General features: G+C 48.0%; 1 protein-coding gene across 1 annotated transcript in view; it reads left to right on the top strand.

Annotated features, from left to right (window-relative positions):
* AHNAK (AHNAK nucleoprotein) overlaps positions 1-16,661 on the top strand; it is a 93,284-nt gene that overhangs the window by 31,715 nt on the left and 44,908 nt on the right. The window lies entirely within an intron of this gene.

Raw genomic sequence — 16,661 nt, 5'->3', positions numbered from 1 at the left:
TTATGAAAAATATCTTCTGACAAAAGTACCCCCCTCCTTTTCTTTTTGGTTACGCCATGCAGCATTGTGGGATCTTAGTCCCCTGACCAGGGATCAGATCCGTGCCCCCTACATTGGGAGCACAGAGTCTTAAGCACTGGACCACCAGGGAATTCCAAAAGGCCCCTTTTGATTTCTAGTTCTGTGGACAATGCATGGTGGGTGGAGGAGCCTCCTAGAAACTGGTTCCTGACGTCTGTCATTGCTGGGCAGAGGGCAGTGCCTTCTTAGACCGAAACGACCGAACCAAGCTCAGCCCGGTGGCCATGTCTCAGCATTTCCATCTTTCCACCAGCGGAGGCAGCTCTGTTCCTCTCCGGTCATCCCCGGAGTGGAGATGCCAGCTCCCACCCCCCCCCACCCTCTCCAGAGCCAGTTTGTCTGTGGGTCTCTGTGCAGAGCAGTGGGGTCTCCTGCCCAGAGTGAACTCCACCTGCTCTTATTTGGATTGCAAATGGGCCTCGGCCAGCTTCATCCAGTTACACCTCAGCCAGCAGAGTCTGTGTCCTTGGCAGGGGGGTACGGTTTGGAGCTCAAGGGTGAGTCTAGGTTTTGGAAAGGATAGGTAATAAGGGAGGCAATTGATTGCCTGTGGTTTTTAAATTTTTTATTTTTTTAATAAGTATTGCTGATTAACAATGTCGTGTTACTTTCAGGTGTACAGCAATGTGATTCGGTTATATACATGTATTCTTCAGATTCTTTTCCCCTATAGGTTATTACAAAATGTTGAGTATAGTTCCCTGTGTTATACATTAGGTTCTTATTGGTTATCTATTTTATATGTAATAGTGTACATCTGTCCATCTCAAACTCCTAATTTATCCCTCCCCTCCGTGGCTTTTTTAAAGCTGCTTTTGTGAACTGGAGAAGAGTTTCCTCACCTGTTAAAACAGGGATAGCATCCGCAGGACCAGAGTCTGTTCAGGTATTTGGGTTGTCTGCTGTGCAGGGACACCACATTTAGGCGTGTAGCATTCGTGTCACAGCTGTGTTTGTTTATTGGGAGCACGAGGGTGGGCATGGAGTCCTAGAGAGGCAGGTGTGAGCCCTTGCAGGCACACTGAAACGTTAGAGCGTGCATACCCGCCTACATGCATTTGTCTTCTAACTGGGTCTGGGCATCCCACAAAGGTGCTTCTTACAACCACAGCTCAAAGCTCAGTTCTCAATCCTTCCTCCATTCTCAAGCTGACACGGGTGTTGGGGGGGGACAGAGTGTGCATGCTCCCTGAGATATGTGGCCCTGGTGTTGAGAGAGGTTAAGTGGGTGACAGTGGGGTCCCCTTGTGTACACAGCCAGGGGGAAGCTCACTGGGATGCTGGAAAATCTCCCAGGCAGAACTAAGCAGGTTGTCTAATAATATAGCAATTTAAAAAAAAATTTTTTTTTTTCGCTTGAGGAAGGGGTGATGTAGGCTAGGGTGTCCCTCATTGTCCATTCACTCAGCAAGTAGTTTTTGAGCATTATGTGGTTAGATGTTGTCCCAGCCCCACCTGGTCTCAGAATCCTCCTCTGCCAACCTCCACAGACCTAATGCTGTCATGGATGTGGGACACTGGTCTGCTCTGAACACTGGAAATATACACACTTGTAAGCAAGGCTTCTTCTACCAGGGATGATATGGGTGATGGTGATGGGGCCTGGACTTTCAGGGCGAGATCTTATTGGCTGGGACAGTCAGGGGTGGTGGGTCAGATGGATGATGAACATGGCAGTGGGCCAATCAAAGGTGAGAAACTTCTCAGCCACCCTCATCCCACATCAGGCCCAGGATGGAGGCAGTAGCGGCCCCAGGACAGGATCCGTCGCCTCTGCAGTGACCCTGACCACAGACGAGGGGGCATGTAGGAGGTGCCAGGGGCTGGAGAAGCATGCGGAGGGCCCATCCCAGCAGACTTTTCTTGGCTTGTCCTGCCCCACCACTCTGAGTTCCCCCTTCGCTCTGTTCTTCTCACCTTCTCACCATTTACCCCTGCCCTCTCTCAGTCCCTGATGGGGATGGTCCAAGGTATTCCCCAAAGTCCTGCAGGGCCCAGATCCAGGAGGTCTTAACACTCTGCAGTCCCAGTGCCGGCATTCAAGGCCAGGAGTGGCCTCAGGAGACCTGGAGGGGGCGGGCCTGGGCTCCTCAGGGTCCTTGGTTGGAGCTCCAGGGCTGAGTCACAGCCCGGGGCCTGCAGCCTGTCAGTGCGCCTGGCTTTAGGCAGTGTGACTGACTGTGGATGTGGCTCAGGGGACACTTGGAAAGTTCATTAATTTTGAAACACGTCCCATGCTCACAAAAGACAGTAAATATTTTTCAGCCACTCAAACTCATTTCTGTATGTGTCAAGGTCCCTCCCGGAAATGTAGTTGAAGATAGTTCAGCTACAGAGACTTTAATGGGAACTCTTTATACAGTAGTGGGCCAGGACCAAGAAGCCAACAAGGGGTATGAGACCCCCAGGGGCAGCAGGAGGCTGGTAACCCCCAGGTTACCCCTGGACCTGAAGGGGCCCGGGAAGAGATGGTGTTCCTGGAATCCAGCCATGCAGGACCACAGCATCTGCCAGAACCGCCTGCCGGGAGAAGCAGGAAGAAACGCCCTGAGTTTCCCCCTGATGGTCGCTCGTGCTGGAGGGGAAGCGAGCCCAGTGTTACAGGTAGAGCGATCAGCCTCCTGGAGGCACAGAGTGAGGCAGAGACGCAGGGAGAAAGGGTCTGAGGGTGGAGGGCCAGATAGAGAACAGCCAGGACAATGTCTTCGTCCTCATTTTTCTGTTTGGCGAGTTTGACTTTCTATATATTGAGATTTCTTTGAATAGCCACAATTATGTGGGATACATCTAAGATATGATCATAAAATACTATGACCATTTTTGGTTTGAGCACACACAGTTATATTTGGGAGATGCTGCACTTCTGTGAAAATTTTACTGTTAAGAATGTTTTAGTCCTCTCTCTTTAGGAAGTGCTCTCAACATCACTTGTGCATTTAAAAAATACCAGTTTCCTTGGAGAAGTACAAATCCTCCTCTCTTGAGGGCTGCAAATAGCCAAAGGGCCTGGAAGATAACTCCAGGGTTCCTAGGACAGAATCCTGAAAAGATTCTGGGAGTCAGTAGGATTCTCCATGACCCTGAAGAAATGAAGCCCCCCCACCTTGAGCCTCAGTTTCCTTATTTGTAACGTGGATAAGGCATATATTCTCTAAGGCCCTTGCCAGTTCCAAGAGTCTCTGATCTTAACAGAAGCAAGGCTGGTTAATTACGTGGATAAGGCTGTTTGGGGTCAAAAGCGAAGCATGATTATCATGTAGTGCAACTAATTTTCCCATGTGACCAGTAAATTGTCTCAAACATTTTGAGCAACAGCACTGTTGAAATACTGCTATGTTTCCAGTGTCCCAAAGCCAAAGTACTGCACCCCCAAGACTCTGCACGTCACTGGCATATGTGTCTTGTTTCTTGAGTCCCGTCTTAGCTCTCTGGCATCGCGCTTTAGCTGTGATGTGAGAGGTGCAGCTAAGCATGTGACTGATTTTTTTTTAAGTGGATTTATTCACTTTAAACCTATACAGAAATTGCAAGAATGACACAGTGAATATCCATATAACTGAGACTTCCCTGGACGTCCAGTTAAGACTCTGGGCTTCCACTGCAGGGGACATGGGTTTGATTCCTGGTTGGGGGAACTAAAGATCCCACATGGCACGGTGCAGCCACACACACACACAAATATATCCATATAACTTTCACTTAATTTCCCAGTTTCACCTTGTTGGTTTTAATCTCTCTCTCTCTCTTTAGATGTTATAATTATCATTGTATCTGCTGACTCATTTGAAAGTGAATTGCAAACACCATGATCCTTGATTCCTAAGCCCTTCAGCATGTATGGACATTCTCTTACATAACAGTATCAGAGCCAAATTTAGGAAACTAAGCATTGCTACTATTATCTGACATATTGCCCATGTTTAAATTTTGCCAGTTGCCTCAATGATTACAATTTCCCTCCAGCAATGTCTATTTTCCCACTGAGGCCCCAACCATCCATGATCCCACATGACATATAATTGACATGGTCTTTTTAGTTTCTTCAACCTGGAACAGTTCCTTCACTTTTTGTTGTCATTTGGACACTGATTTTTGAAGTGAAAGGGGCCAGTTGTTTTGCAGAAACGTCCCCAATGTGGGTTTGTCTGAGGACATTTCTTCACGCTTTGGTTCAGGTTTTGCCTTCTGGGGCAGGGAGCGCACAGAAGTGGAGTGAGGTCCCCGCTCAGGACCCTCAGGACTCGGTCCCTTGATGAAGGAGGAGATTGCCTAGTTTCTCCATTGTAACAGTACCGTGCTTTTTTTCCCCTTTGGAATTAACAAGTAAACCCAAGTTTTCAAGAAAGAAGTCCAAGTTTGGGCAAGTTTATTTTGCAAGCGTGCTTGAAAGAGCTGGTGGCCTGCACGCCTTGGCCTTGGCGGGCTCTCTGGCTGGGGTTTGGAAACCGGAGTTCTGGCTTCGGGCTCCGCAGCACAGAGCAGCTCTCTGTCCGTCCTCCCAAGGACAAAGAATTCGGTGCATGAATGCTTGCCATGGGGTGGGAATGCCAGAGTGTTTACCAGCCTCTGAATGGCTGGGTGTCAGGCATTTGATTCCCAGGGCTGACCGATCCCAGCAGAGGCACTGCCCTGCATGGGCTGCAGGACGTGTGTGGGGAACATTCTGCTGAGCACGGTGATTTCAGTTCCCTTTAAAACCCTCTGTTGTTTTCTGCCACAAACTTGAGGCCTGGCCTTCATGGAAAAACTTGCCAGAAGTGAGGCCAAGTATCAGAAAGAGTTAAGGATGAAAAGACCTTCTCTAGGGACAGGGGACCTGCTGGCCCACAAGGTGCCCCTCTCCTGAGATTTCATGCTGGCTTCTCCCTGTGCTTAGTCGCTCCTGTCATTACTCTTTGCGACCCCATGGACTGCAGCCCGCCAGGCACCTCTGTCCATGGGATTTCCCAGGCAAGAATACTAGAGTGGTTGGCATGTTCTCTTCCAAGGGATATTCCTGACCCAGGGGCGGAAACCTGGTCTCCTGCAGCTCCTGCATTGCAGGCGGGTTCTTTATCTCTGAGTCACCTAAATATTGTGTGCAAAGCCCTTTTCCTCAAAGGAACCTGCAGTCTAGTAGAGGAATAATAATAATGATGATAATGATAGCTCTCAGTTCTGCTGCTTCCTAGCTGTGTGATCTTGGGCAAATTACTGCAACTCTCTGTGCCTCGGTTCTCTTATCTATAAAATGGCAATGATATGTTATCTCTCTCATAGCTTTCTTGTGAGGATGATGTAAGTTGACACATATAAGGTGCTTGGCATATAGTAAATACTGGAAGTGTCAGCCATTTCTATGGAATACTTACTTTGTGTTAGGCACTGTATATGTACTGCATATGCTTTATCTCTTTTGATTTCTGCAACATCCCTCTAAGGTGGGTATTGTTTTCCTCACATCGAAACTGAGGCCTAGAGAGTTTAAGCAATTATTTTCAGGGTCACACAGCTAGTGAGTGGCAGAAACTGGAGAACTCGGGGCAGCTTGGCTGGTTTCTGGTCCAGCCCAGAAAAGGCTGTTATTCATCTAGGGAGTAAGGGGAGGCTCCAGGCTTCAAAAAAAGTGAACTCTTGGTCTGGGTTCAACCTCCTCAGCAGCTGCCAACCCCTCCCACCCAGTATTACCCTAGGTCTTTTCCCCTTTGGAGTATTCAGAGTATTCACTCTTCTGGATGATAATAAACAAGGGAGAGTCCACAATCAAAGTGTTTGCATTGTAACTGGCCCCACCCACTGTCCCTGACCACAGTCCAGGCAGCCTGGAGGCCCCTTCCACCACCCTCTCCAGTGGAAGGGTTGCCCCCAGCTGTGGGAATGCAGGCCAGCTGAGGCCTGTTGGGCACATCTCTGGGGGAGGGCCTGAGAGCATGAGGGGACTCCAGAGAGTAGTTTTGGGCAGGACGTGGGTGTGTGTACTCAGTTGTGTCCAACTCTTTGGGACCCAGCGGACTGTAGCCCACCAGGCTCCTTTGTCCATGGGATTTTCCAGGCAAGAATACTGGAGTGGGTTGCCATTTCCCACTCCAGGGGATCTTCCCAACCCCGCATTGGCCGGCGGATTCTTTACCACTGCACCACCTGGATAGTGGCTCCCAAAGTGGACAGCCTTCCTTATTCCTTTTCCTGCCAGCTTCCTAGGCTCCAAGGCTGAGAGGCCTCTGGAGCCCAGCCTGAGAACTCGCTAACGGTCATCTGTTATGGGAGTGAGCCAAGGACTTGCTCAGTCCCACCCACCCACCACCAGCGCCCCACCCAAACGGAATGGGAAGGAACTGGAGGCTCCTTGAGGTTGGACCACTCGCTGTTTACTGTGGAGACTATGGGGGTCCGAGGGAAGAAGGAAGCAAAAAGCAATCTATAAGGGAAATAGAAGCGCGAGCCCGGGAGAGGATAGAGGTGGACAGGGCGGCGTGGCGGGCGGTGGGGGCCGCGAGGGAGAAGCCAGTAGGGGTGGAGCGAAGCCCCAGGAAGCGGGGAGCGGAAAATGGGGAGGTTTGGAACGAGCAGCTGGGAACGTGACAGGGCGTGGTGACGGAAGGAAAGAAGAGAGGCTTTACAGGGAGCAGGGACTGTGCCAAAGGGCTTTGAGGGGATTTTAGCCCTGCTCCCCATCTCTCTAAGTCCCTCCTAGCGCCTCAAATGAATTTACGACCTAAATAAAACAGCACCCTTGCAATGTCAGATTCTTCCACTCCAACCAGAAACTAGATGACACCTCTAAGCTCCCCATAATGTAGTCATGAGGCCGCTAGCGTACAAGGAGTGAGAGAATCACGCCGAGACCCGCGGTCCGGGAGAAATGAGAGGGAGCGGGGGAGTGAGGCACCCGAGAGGAGGGCGGAGGGCAGTTTCTAGGGAGCCTCTGACGCCACGCCCCCTTAGGCGGAGCAGCCAATCGCCAGGCTGCATCCGGTTCTCGTGCCTTGTTGCCAGGCAGATTTTTAGGCACCTCTAGGCCGCTGTGAGCCCCCAGCCTAGGTTTGGATGAGGAGGGTCGGGCGCCGGGCACCGCGGGCAGGGAAGAGGTGGGGAAGAAAGTGAGGGGGTGGGAGGCTTCGGAAAGTTGCTGGAGGCCAGTAACACTTCCCAGGAAGGGCGTGGCCGCAGGAGCTAGCCCCCTCTCCCTGGTGGGTCCCTAAGCCCGAAGCCTTGCGGGGACACAGGCTTTTCCCGTAGTCAATCGACAGCTTTGTGCTCTGAGAAACTCCTGCGCTGCGGAGAGCCAGGGCCCTGTGTGTTAATACTTTGGGATATTTACATGTAAAAAGAGGACTTTGGGGCCCTGAGGGGTGGGTCCGTCTTGGTGGTTATTTCAGGCCTTTGGGCAGGTCAGCTCTGAGTATTTTGGGAGAGGAGAGCCTTTTAGCAAAGCCTCACAAACAACGCGAGTAGGTGCCCGCGTGCCCGCCTTACTTTCTCCCCCAGGGGCCTGACGTGGCTTCTCGACGGTAACCTGGAGTTTGACCCCTGCCTGCTGCCTTTTTTGTTTTGTTTGACCACACCCCATGGCTTGTGGGGCCCCGACCAGTGGAAGCTCAGAATCTTAAACACTTAAACACAGAATCTTAAACACAGTTGCTCAGTCCTGTCCAACTCTTTGCAACCCCATGGGCCGCAGCATGCCAGGCTTTCCTGTCCTTCACCATCTCCTGGAGACTGCTCAAACTCATGTTGGTTGAGTCGGTGATGCCATCCAACTTATCTTATCCTCTGTCCCCCGCTACTCCTCCTGCCTTAATCTTTCCCAGCATCAGGGTCTTTTCCAGTGAGTCAGCTCTTCGCATCAAGTGGCCAAAGTATTGGAGCTTCAGCATCAGTCCTTTCAATGAATAATTCAAGGTTGATTTCCTTTAGAATTGACTGGTTTGATCTCCTTGCAGTCCAAGGGACTCTCAAGAGTCTTCTCCAGCACCACAGTTCGAAAGCATCAATTCTTCATTGCTCAGCCTTCTTTATGGTCCAACTCTCACATCCTTATGTGACTCCAGGAAAAACCATAGCTTTAATTATATGGACCTGTGTCAGCTAATTGATGTCTCTGCTTTTTAATATGCTTCCTAGGTTTGTCATGGTTTTTCTTCCAGGGAGCAAGCGTCTTTTAGTTTTATGGTTGCATTCACTGTGTTTAACCACTGGACCACCAGGGATTCCCATCCCCTGCTTGTCTTAAGGTGCCCCACTCCAACCCAGGTGAGGGAGAAGGCTTTTGACTACCTCTGGCTTTCCAGCCACTGCCCAGTGGGTTTTATCTGGGGGTGTGGTCTCCTCCAGGGCACAGGGCTGGATGCTGGCCTCCAATCTCTGGCTTAGTGGGCAGGCAGTGGGGAGGGCTGGAATGTGAGCAGGGAGGAGAGGATAATGCCAGGGGCCTTTTCTGCTTGTAAGAGTGCAAGTTCACTTACAACTTGAATTTCAAGTGGGCCCTTCAGGCAGATTAGGGAGGTCAAGTGAGAGTGTGGAGGCAGCCGCTGTGAATTGTCTAAATTCCTAGAAAATAAATTCTAGGAATTTAGCTGCAGGAGGGAGGTGTGCCAGGTGAGTACTGCCAGTGCCATGTATGGCTGGGGTTAGAGTTGGTGGTCCAGGAGGACTGGAGGGGAGGAGATGGCTTTTTGCTTCCCTTCCTCTATTCTAACACTCTGTATTCCAGAAGTTACTTGTTTCTTGAATAGTATCTAAGAGACAAATGAATGCTTTTAGCTAAGGGCTTTAAAAATTTATTGCTTCTTTTAATTTAAAAAAAAATTGCACTGCAATCCTCTTATGGAGGAGAACCAGTCCCTCTAAATACTGTTTTTGGGAACTGCCCTTTGTTTGAAGTAATTATTGTCCCTAAAAATGGGAAATTACACATACTGTTTATCAAAAGGAAATAAACACCTTGGACTAACAGAGTTCTTGCCACTGGATGGTGATTCCAAACCTTGCCAGCAACCCGGGGAAATGGCCCTCACTGCACGTTGGACCCACGCACGCTTTTGGTGTTTTCCATTTTTTAAAGGGGAAACTGTTGGATTCTGTGTGTTCCTCAAAGGCTGCTTGCCCTGTTTTTGTTATGTGATCACGGAGAACCTTTGATAGGGCTTTTCTGGAGGCCAAAATAAGTCCAGGAAAAAACATGGGGAGCGGGGCGTGTCTCCCATTCGCTTTGCTGTGACTCGAATTGGCCCCTTGGTTGTTTTGTGTTCACGGGTGTTTGGTGAGGGATGCTTTATTGAGACAGCATGTGGGTTCACACAGGGAAGAAAAGGTCTTGGAGGGGGCTCCGGGTGTGGCTCAGCCTTTCCTGCTCCACCCAAGGCCCCAGGGAGTGCTCCAGTGCTCCCCGACTTTTGACTCTGGTCATTGTCAGCCGAGGCAGCCTCTGGCCGGCCTCTCCAGCCACACCCAGCTCTTTCATCCCCTGCTCGCTCTAACCTCTTGGCTTTCAACAGACTTCTCTTCCTCAATGCTTTGAGTTTCAGCTTAGGGAATTTCCTCCTAGAAGTCTTCTTCCCCGAACACACAAAGGCCCCTCCACCCCACATCCTCCTATGGTCTGTGTGCCCATGTTGCTCTGTACTTTCCTGTTCTCAGCACAATTTGTATTAGATCATCAGTAACTGGTTGCTTGTCTGGCCACCTCCTGATATTAACATTGAAGGTTCAGAGGGGAAATTGAAGGGGCCCAAATTTAAGATGCCAGAGATGCACCTAAAGGCTCCTCCAGGAAGGAAGGCAGTTGGCTTGTTCACCATCATATCGCCAGCACAATGCCAGGCACGTGGTATGTGACTTGTGGCAGAAACACCATTAGCCCTTCTATCACTATCTTATCACTTAACACACTTCCTCTTATCAACATGGGCTCCTATTCTCCTTCTGTCCATTACTGGTAGTTCCTTGATCTCCAAGGCATTCGCTTAGACTTTGGGTGAAAACCAACCAACCAAAAACAAACAAAACAAAATCCAAAAGCAAACAAAAGAAGCAAACACCAGAACTGATTCCCTAATAGGTTATTACACAAGTTGTACAAATCAGCTGCTCTCCTGGAGCTATTGATGAGCCTCACTTAACTTCAGTAAAGGAGGGAAAGTCAGCAAATTTCAAAATCCACACTTTCCCAGTGTGCAGGACGGCCTTGTTAGGGGTGGAAAAGGAGATAGAGCAAAAGCTTGGAGAGTCAACCTTGTAATAAACTATAATGTAGAAGAATCTGAAATATATATATATATATATATATATATAACTAAATCACTTAGCTATACATCTGAAACTAACATGGTATAAGTCAACTATACTTTAATTAAATTTTTTTTAAAAATTAGAGACTGGAAAGGTGAAGAGCTGATCTAACCTGTGGGGTGGCAGCCTCAGAGGGATGCTGAGTCGGGAAGAGATCTGTGGGGGTTTCATAGGAGACAAAGGTGAGTCAGGGGTGGGTTGGAGATGGCCCCCACCAGAATTATAGCAGAGATTTAAAAAAATATTTATTTAACTGTTGGCTGCACACGGTCTCCATTGCTGCACTCAGGCTTTCTCTAGTTGCAGTGAGTGGAGGCTGCTCTTCGTTGTGGTGCATGGGCTTCTCAGTGCAGTGGCTTCTCTTGTTGTGGAATACAGGTTGTAGAATGCCCGGCCTTCAATAGCTGCAGCATGCTGGCTCAGTAGTTGTGGCACACAGGCTTAGTTGCTCTGAGGCAGATGGAATCCTCCCAGACCAGGGATCAAACCCATGTCCCCTGCATTGACAGGCAGATTCTTGTCCACTGTGCCACCAGGGAAGTCCAGAGATTTTTTTTTTGGCCACACCGCATGGCATGTGGGATCTTAGTTCTCTGACCGGGGATTGAACCCATGTCCCCTGCAGTGGAAGCAATGGAAGCGCAGAGTCTTAACCACTGGACTGCCAGGGAAGTTCCCACAACAGGTACTTAATGGCCAAGAATTGCAGTTGAGGAAGGGGGAGGGGAAGAAAGCTGGGGTAATAAGGAGGAGAGGACTCCCCAAATCTGATCAGTTTGGTCCAGTACCTGTGACTGGTATCTGAAATGTCACTTAAGACTGGGAAGTATGACTTTTGACTGTTCTGTTCCCAATTGATGACTTTGTTTTTATTAATTTAAAAAAATACATCTTTTGGATGAGATTCTGATGCCCCGACCAATTTGTTTTCTTAAGGGAGTAACACAAAGAAAGCACCTTCATTTTTCTCCCTCATCCCTTCCTTCCTAGTGAGATCTGTGACCAGAAACCCCAGAAGGATGTGCAGAGTTGTGTCTGCCCCCTGAAGCAAGTTGTGTTTGTTGTGGGGCCGACCCTGTCTCCGTGGCAGCTCACTGCCACCCTCCACCCAGCTCCCACTCTTTTTGAGCTGGACAGACGCAGTGACAGTGGCTCCGATGCCAGTGCAGACTGTTGCAGACTGAGACAAAGCCCTTGTGTATTTTGCTAGGAGGCACTTGGCCGTGAAGTAGTGACATGTGAGCAGGGGCGCATGTTTGGTGACATCCACGCCTTTTGGGTGTTTGTTTCTAAGACTTCTTTGAGGACAGTGAGACTGGCGTTTGGCAAATGTGTTTTTCTTTCTCAGGTTTGGGCAAAGTCCTTCTAGAAGTAGATCTGAAAAAGAAGATCTGGAGGCCTCGAGATCAGATATTTCCTGGGGAAGTGGTAGGGAATTGTGTATTTTAAAACAGTGTTGTGTGTTTGAGTAATGTCCACCTCCAAGTGCTAAGAGAGAGACAGTGTGTCAGCCCCGTGCAGATCTGTGCAAACGGCAGTTGACCCAGGTGCCCTGTGCTGATTCCTTGTCCACAGAGCAGGGTCATGGGCTGGGAAGGACTTCTCAGCTGAGGGTGGGAAGAAAAGATTATTACTTTAAAAATTAAAAAAGAAATTTGTTCAAATTTAGTTGATTAAGAATGTTGTGTTAATTTCTGCTGTATAGCAAAATGATTCCGATACATTCTTTCTCATAATGCTTTATCATAGGATATTGAGTATAGTGCCCTGTGCTATACAGTAGGACTTTGTTGTTTATCCATTCTCTACTGAAAGGATTATTTGCTATGTGAAGTGGTGGGTCAGGAAACTCCCGGTTTATTGTCTGAGTTCAAAGTGGAAAAGAAATGAAGTGGAGGTGGTTGTTAACTTGAGATCCAGTCTGGTCAACTGGGCATGGCAGTTTTAAAACCACTAGGATCTTCAGAACTCCGCAAAGCTGCTCAACCCGCCCTGTGCGTCTCCCTGTCCAGCTCTCTGAGGGACAGCACGTAGGTTTGGGAAGAACAGGTTCAGACCTGTCCCTGATCGTTAGCAGAGCCAGGCTTCACTAGCACACGTGACTCTCCAGGCCAATCACACGACCTCCCTCTCCTAAGACCCGTGTGAATTCGTATCGCAGGAAGCTGGCTGGGCCGGGTTCAGGTGGGGCAACCTGGGGCCTCGGAGGGATGATTTGAAGGCCTCAGGAGAGGCTGCCAGAACCTGAAATCTCTCTCTTGCTGGCTCGTCAAGGATGTCTGCCATTTCACTATTACTGAGTCATTCCTTTGTATTGTGGGGCCCCCTCCTTGCCATCCTTCTGTGAATACGGGTTGGTCTGGGATACAGGATTCCCTTAAACTTTCCCCTTTCCCCTTAACTTTCCTTAACTCTTTCCCCTTAAACTGTATATTTAATCTCTTGCATAGGCTCAGCTGGTAAAGAATCTGCCTGAAATGCAAGAGACCTGGGTTTGATCCCTGGGTTGGGAAGATCCCCTGGAGGAAGGCATGAAACCCACTCCAGTATTCTTGCCTGGAGAGTCCCCATGGACAGAGGAGCCTGGCGCAGTCCACGGGGTCACAAAGAATCAGACACCACTGGGCGACCAAGCACAGCACAATCTATTGCACAAACCACAAATTCAGTTCCGTTTTTACTTTTTCCAGCTTTATTGAGATGTGATCAGCATATAATATTGTGTTAGTTTTAAGTGTACGAAATAACGATTTGCTGCAAAATGATGACTCCATTAAGCTTAATCTCAGTTCTGCTTTTTCATGTTGGGTCTCTGGAGTCACTTCACCTACCCTGTTCCCTATACCATTCAGCTTAGACAGGAAACAAAGGGAAGCCAGGTGGCCTGGGGTGGGGAGAGAGGAGTGGAGGGAGGGGAAGTGAGGATGCTGGGGACCGGCAGGTTCTCTCATGGCTCCTGCACAGTTGGGGCTGCTGGGTCTTGCTCTGGAGACAGATGACACATGAAGGGAGAGACGGTCTCCCCGCTTTTGGCCGAGGTAGAGCACCGGCAGCTCCTCCGCGAGCTCCCCTCTCTAATCTCATTTTCTTCCATTCACTGTCTTCTTCCTGTCTGTATCTCTGTCCCCCTTCCTGCTGGCTCTCAGCCATCGTCATTCTTAAGTGGCCCTGTGCAGGCAGGAAGGGAACTCTCCTTGGTGGCCTTGAGCACCCAGGAGCTCCTAAGTCAGACCAGACTTGGCTGTCCCCTTTCTTCCCTCTGTAGGTTGCTCTCAATTCCTCCATGAGGCCTGGGTGGTGGCATTGCAGCTGACCAACTGCAGACAGCTTTTCCTCTTTCCCTGGCCTCAAAGAGCTGACCCCGATTTGGGCATATTTTATCAACCCCTGCCTCTCTCCCAGAGACCCCTCTGCCATCGACAAAGGAGATGATGCCATAAACTCCTCTATAATGTAAACTTCACGAAGGCATATATATATATATATATATATATATATATATATATATATAATATATATGTTAGCCACTGCACTGGGTCTTTGTCGCAATGCATGGACTTCTCTTGTGATTGTCACAGGTTTAGTTACCCTGTGGCATGTGAGATCTTAGTTCCCTGACTAGGGATTGAACCCATGTCCCCTGCATTGGAAGGGGACCATTGAACCACCAGGAAAGTCCCCTGAAGTCAGATATTTTGAAGATTCCCCAGAGTCTAGAAGAACAGTGCCTCGCCCTGTAGCAGATACTCAATAAATATCTGTTGAATGACCCTCCTCTTCTTGGAATAATCACCCTCCCAATGCTGATGGACACTTGGGTGGGCAGGTAGACATTTTTAGAGCTAACATTTCCAAAGATTTAATTTTTAATTTTGCTGTGTAGCAATTAATTTTTGCAAAAATCTTAAACAAGGGACGTTCTCCTTGTCTCAAACCCATTTGCACAGTCCTCTGTAGTGCTGGCCGCTGTCATCACCTTGGCGTGCCCCCCTTGCAGACATTGCTTGAAGTTTTTTGACATATCTGTTCAATAATCCAGATGTTTATAGTTTGGTGGGTTAAAAGAAATCACAAATAAGACCATACCATATTGTCTTGCAATATGTTTTTTTTCTGCCTTAACGAGATGTTTTGGAGATGTTCTGTGTAGGTAGAGACAGATCGGTATCATTCTCCTTCATGGTTGTGAATTATTGCATGGCCCAAATGAAGTCCTGTATATTGCATGTCATTTCCCACATCTACAAACAGCCTGGCACGTGCCATTTTGAGCACACGTAGAAGGATTTTCCTTGACTACCTAGCGGTGAAATTGCTGGGCAAAGGAGCACCGCATGTAGCATTTTAATAGCTGCTCCCAATCACCCTCCCAAAAGACTTGTATTCTTGTACATTCTGGGTATGAAAGCTCATGCTTTCTCTATATCCTTATTGATTTTTATTGAGCTCTGTTATTTTTCACCAATCTGTTGGTCAAAAAACCATGATCTCATTGTTAGAATAAAAATTTCAGTTCAGTCTTCTTGGCCAGGAAATTGTGAGTGATTCACATTAGTAACATGATCACATGTATAGTAATAGCACTATTTAACCACTATGTGCTTGGTTTCTATTTTACACTGAGTGAGTAAGGAGGTCTCTACTCTTTTGCTTGGGAAGATAATTATGTATCAGTTTTCTCCACACAGTTCTCTATAGTCTTATCCACGTAAAAAAACCAACATCTAGGGTCTTGGAGGCCCCCTGTGGAATGGCTCCCCTCCCCCGCACCGCGTATCCTCTCTTCTCTGGAGTGGCTCCAGCGAGTTCTTTGGTCACAGCCTGCCCTTCCTCCACGTCCTTTCCTGCCACACAGTGGTCATGTCCTGGAATGACGAGGCTGATTGTCCGGTCTGACACAGTAGTGCATTCTCTGAGCCTGCCTCCCAAGTTTCTCCTTTGATCAGCGCTGGACACGTCAGCAGAAGTCGTTAGTCTGTCCCTTGCTTGGCCTAGATGATATCAGGTCTATCTTCTGGTACATCAGAAGCTGTATCACTGGCTGGACCTTGTCTTAGTCTTTCCCAAGCTCACAGGTCACCTAGTCCAATGTTTTCCACAGAGGATTCCCTTTTATTTATTATTAAAAAAATTTTTTGGCCATGCCATGAAACATACAGGGTCTTAGTTCCCTGACCAGGGATCAAACTCAGTGTCCCCTGCAGTGGAAGTGTGGAGTCTTAACCAAAGGACCACCAGGGAGGTCCCAGGGAGGTCCCAAGGAGTTCCTTTTAAAAGGAAAAACTTTAAGAGCATTTACAATTTTACACCATTTAATTTCATGATTCTTCCCTGTGCCCACTTCAACATCTTGGGTTCTTTCTTCTATTTTCCTCCTCATCTGTATTTAGGAAAATGCTGAAATGGTGGCTGTGAAAGGACTTTTCTCCCTGAAAGGTTTCTCTGGGCTTGGTTCTCTGTTACTAACATGATACAGCTTAAAATCATTTATCTCTGGGGATTGAATTGGACTCACCACTTAGTACGGCTGAATTTAATAATGGTTTCTGCCCAAGGTTTACAGTTATTAGAGAGAACATAGGATTTTAAGGCAGTGTGACTTGTTTTGATGGTTTCAGATTAATTTCCTATTTGTATCAGAAATTCATTGCTGGATGATTTGATTATTTCTTTTCCTAAAGTCAGTTGAAAACAAATTTGTCTTTTACCCCTTTATCCAGTCCAACTGCTACAGAATCTTTTTTTGATGGTTTATTAATGGTAATATTATTCTGTTATTTCTAAAGCACTCTAGTTTTGGCTATGAGTTTGCCAACAGGACACAGCAATACAATCTATGTAATTAGCTTAGGACCATACTTCAGGATAACTTCTTCTTTTGGAGATCTTGGTAACTTTGCCTTGGACTTTTTTTTTCCCCTTTCATATTTTCTAATATTTGCTGCAAAACGTGAGTGGATGGTTTGATGGTTTTGAGTGTGGGTTCATGAAACACATGGCCTGGTTTCAAATCCCAGCTCTACAACTTCCCAGCTGTGCGATCATGGGCAACTTACTTAAGGTTTTCACGCCACTGGTTATTAAAGAAATGCAAGTACACTGAGTCCCCTACATAGGAACCTTCAAGCTGCGAACTTTCAAAGATGCCAGTGTGCTCGCCGCCTCCTGTTGTTGACAATCCTTCAGCTCTACCATCTCCCACGTCCTCTCCCTCCTCCAGCCAGTAACTCTTCTTGCCTGTTCACTCGATGCCAGCCCCTGTATGCTAGCTGTTATCCTGCAGTACTGTACTTTTCAAGGTACTTTACTGT

The sequence above is a fragment of the Bubalus bubalis genome, chromosome 5 (genome assembly GCF_019923935.1).
Source record: "Bubalus bubalis isolate 160015118507 breed Murrah chromosome 5, NDDB_SH_1, whole genome shotgun sequence".
In the NCBI taxonomy this organism is placed as follows: Eukaryota; Metazoa; Chordata; class Mammalia; order Artiodactyla; family Bovidae; genus Bubalus; species Bubalus bubalis.
Note: the sequence above shows the minus strand (reverse complement) of the source record. Positions and strands in the feature narration are given on the sequence as shown.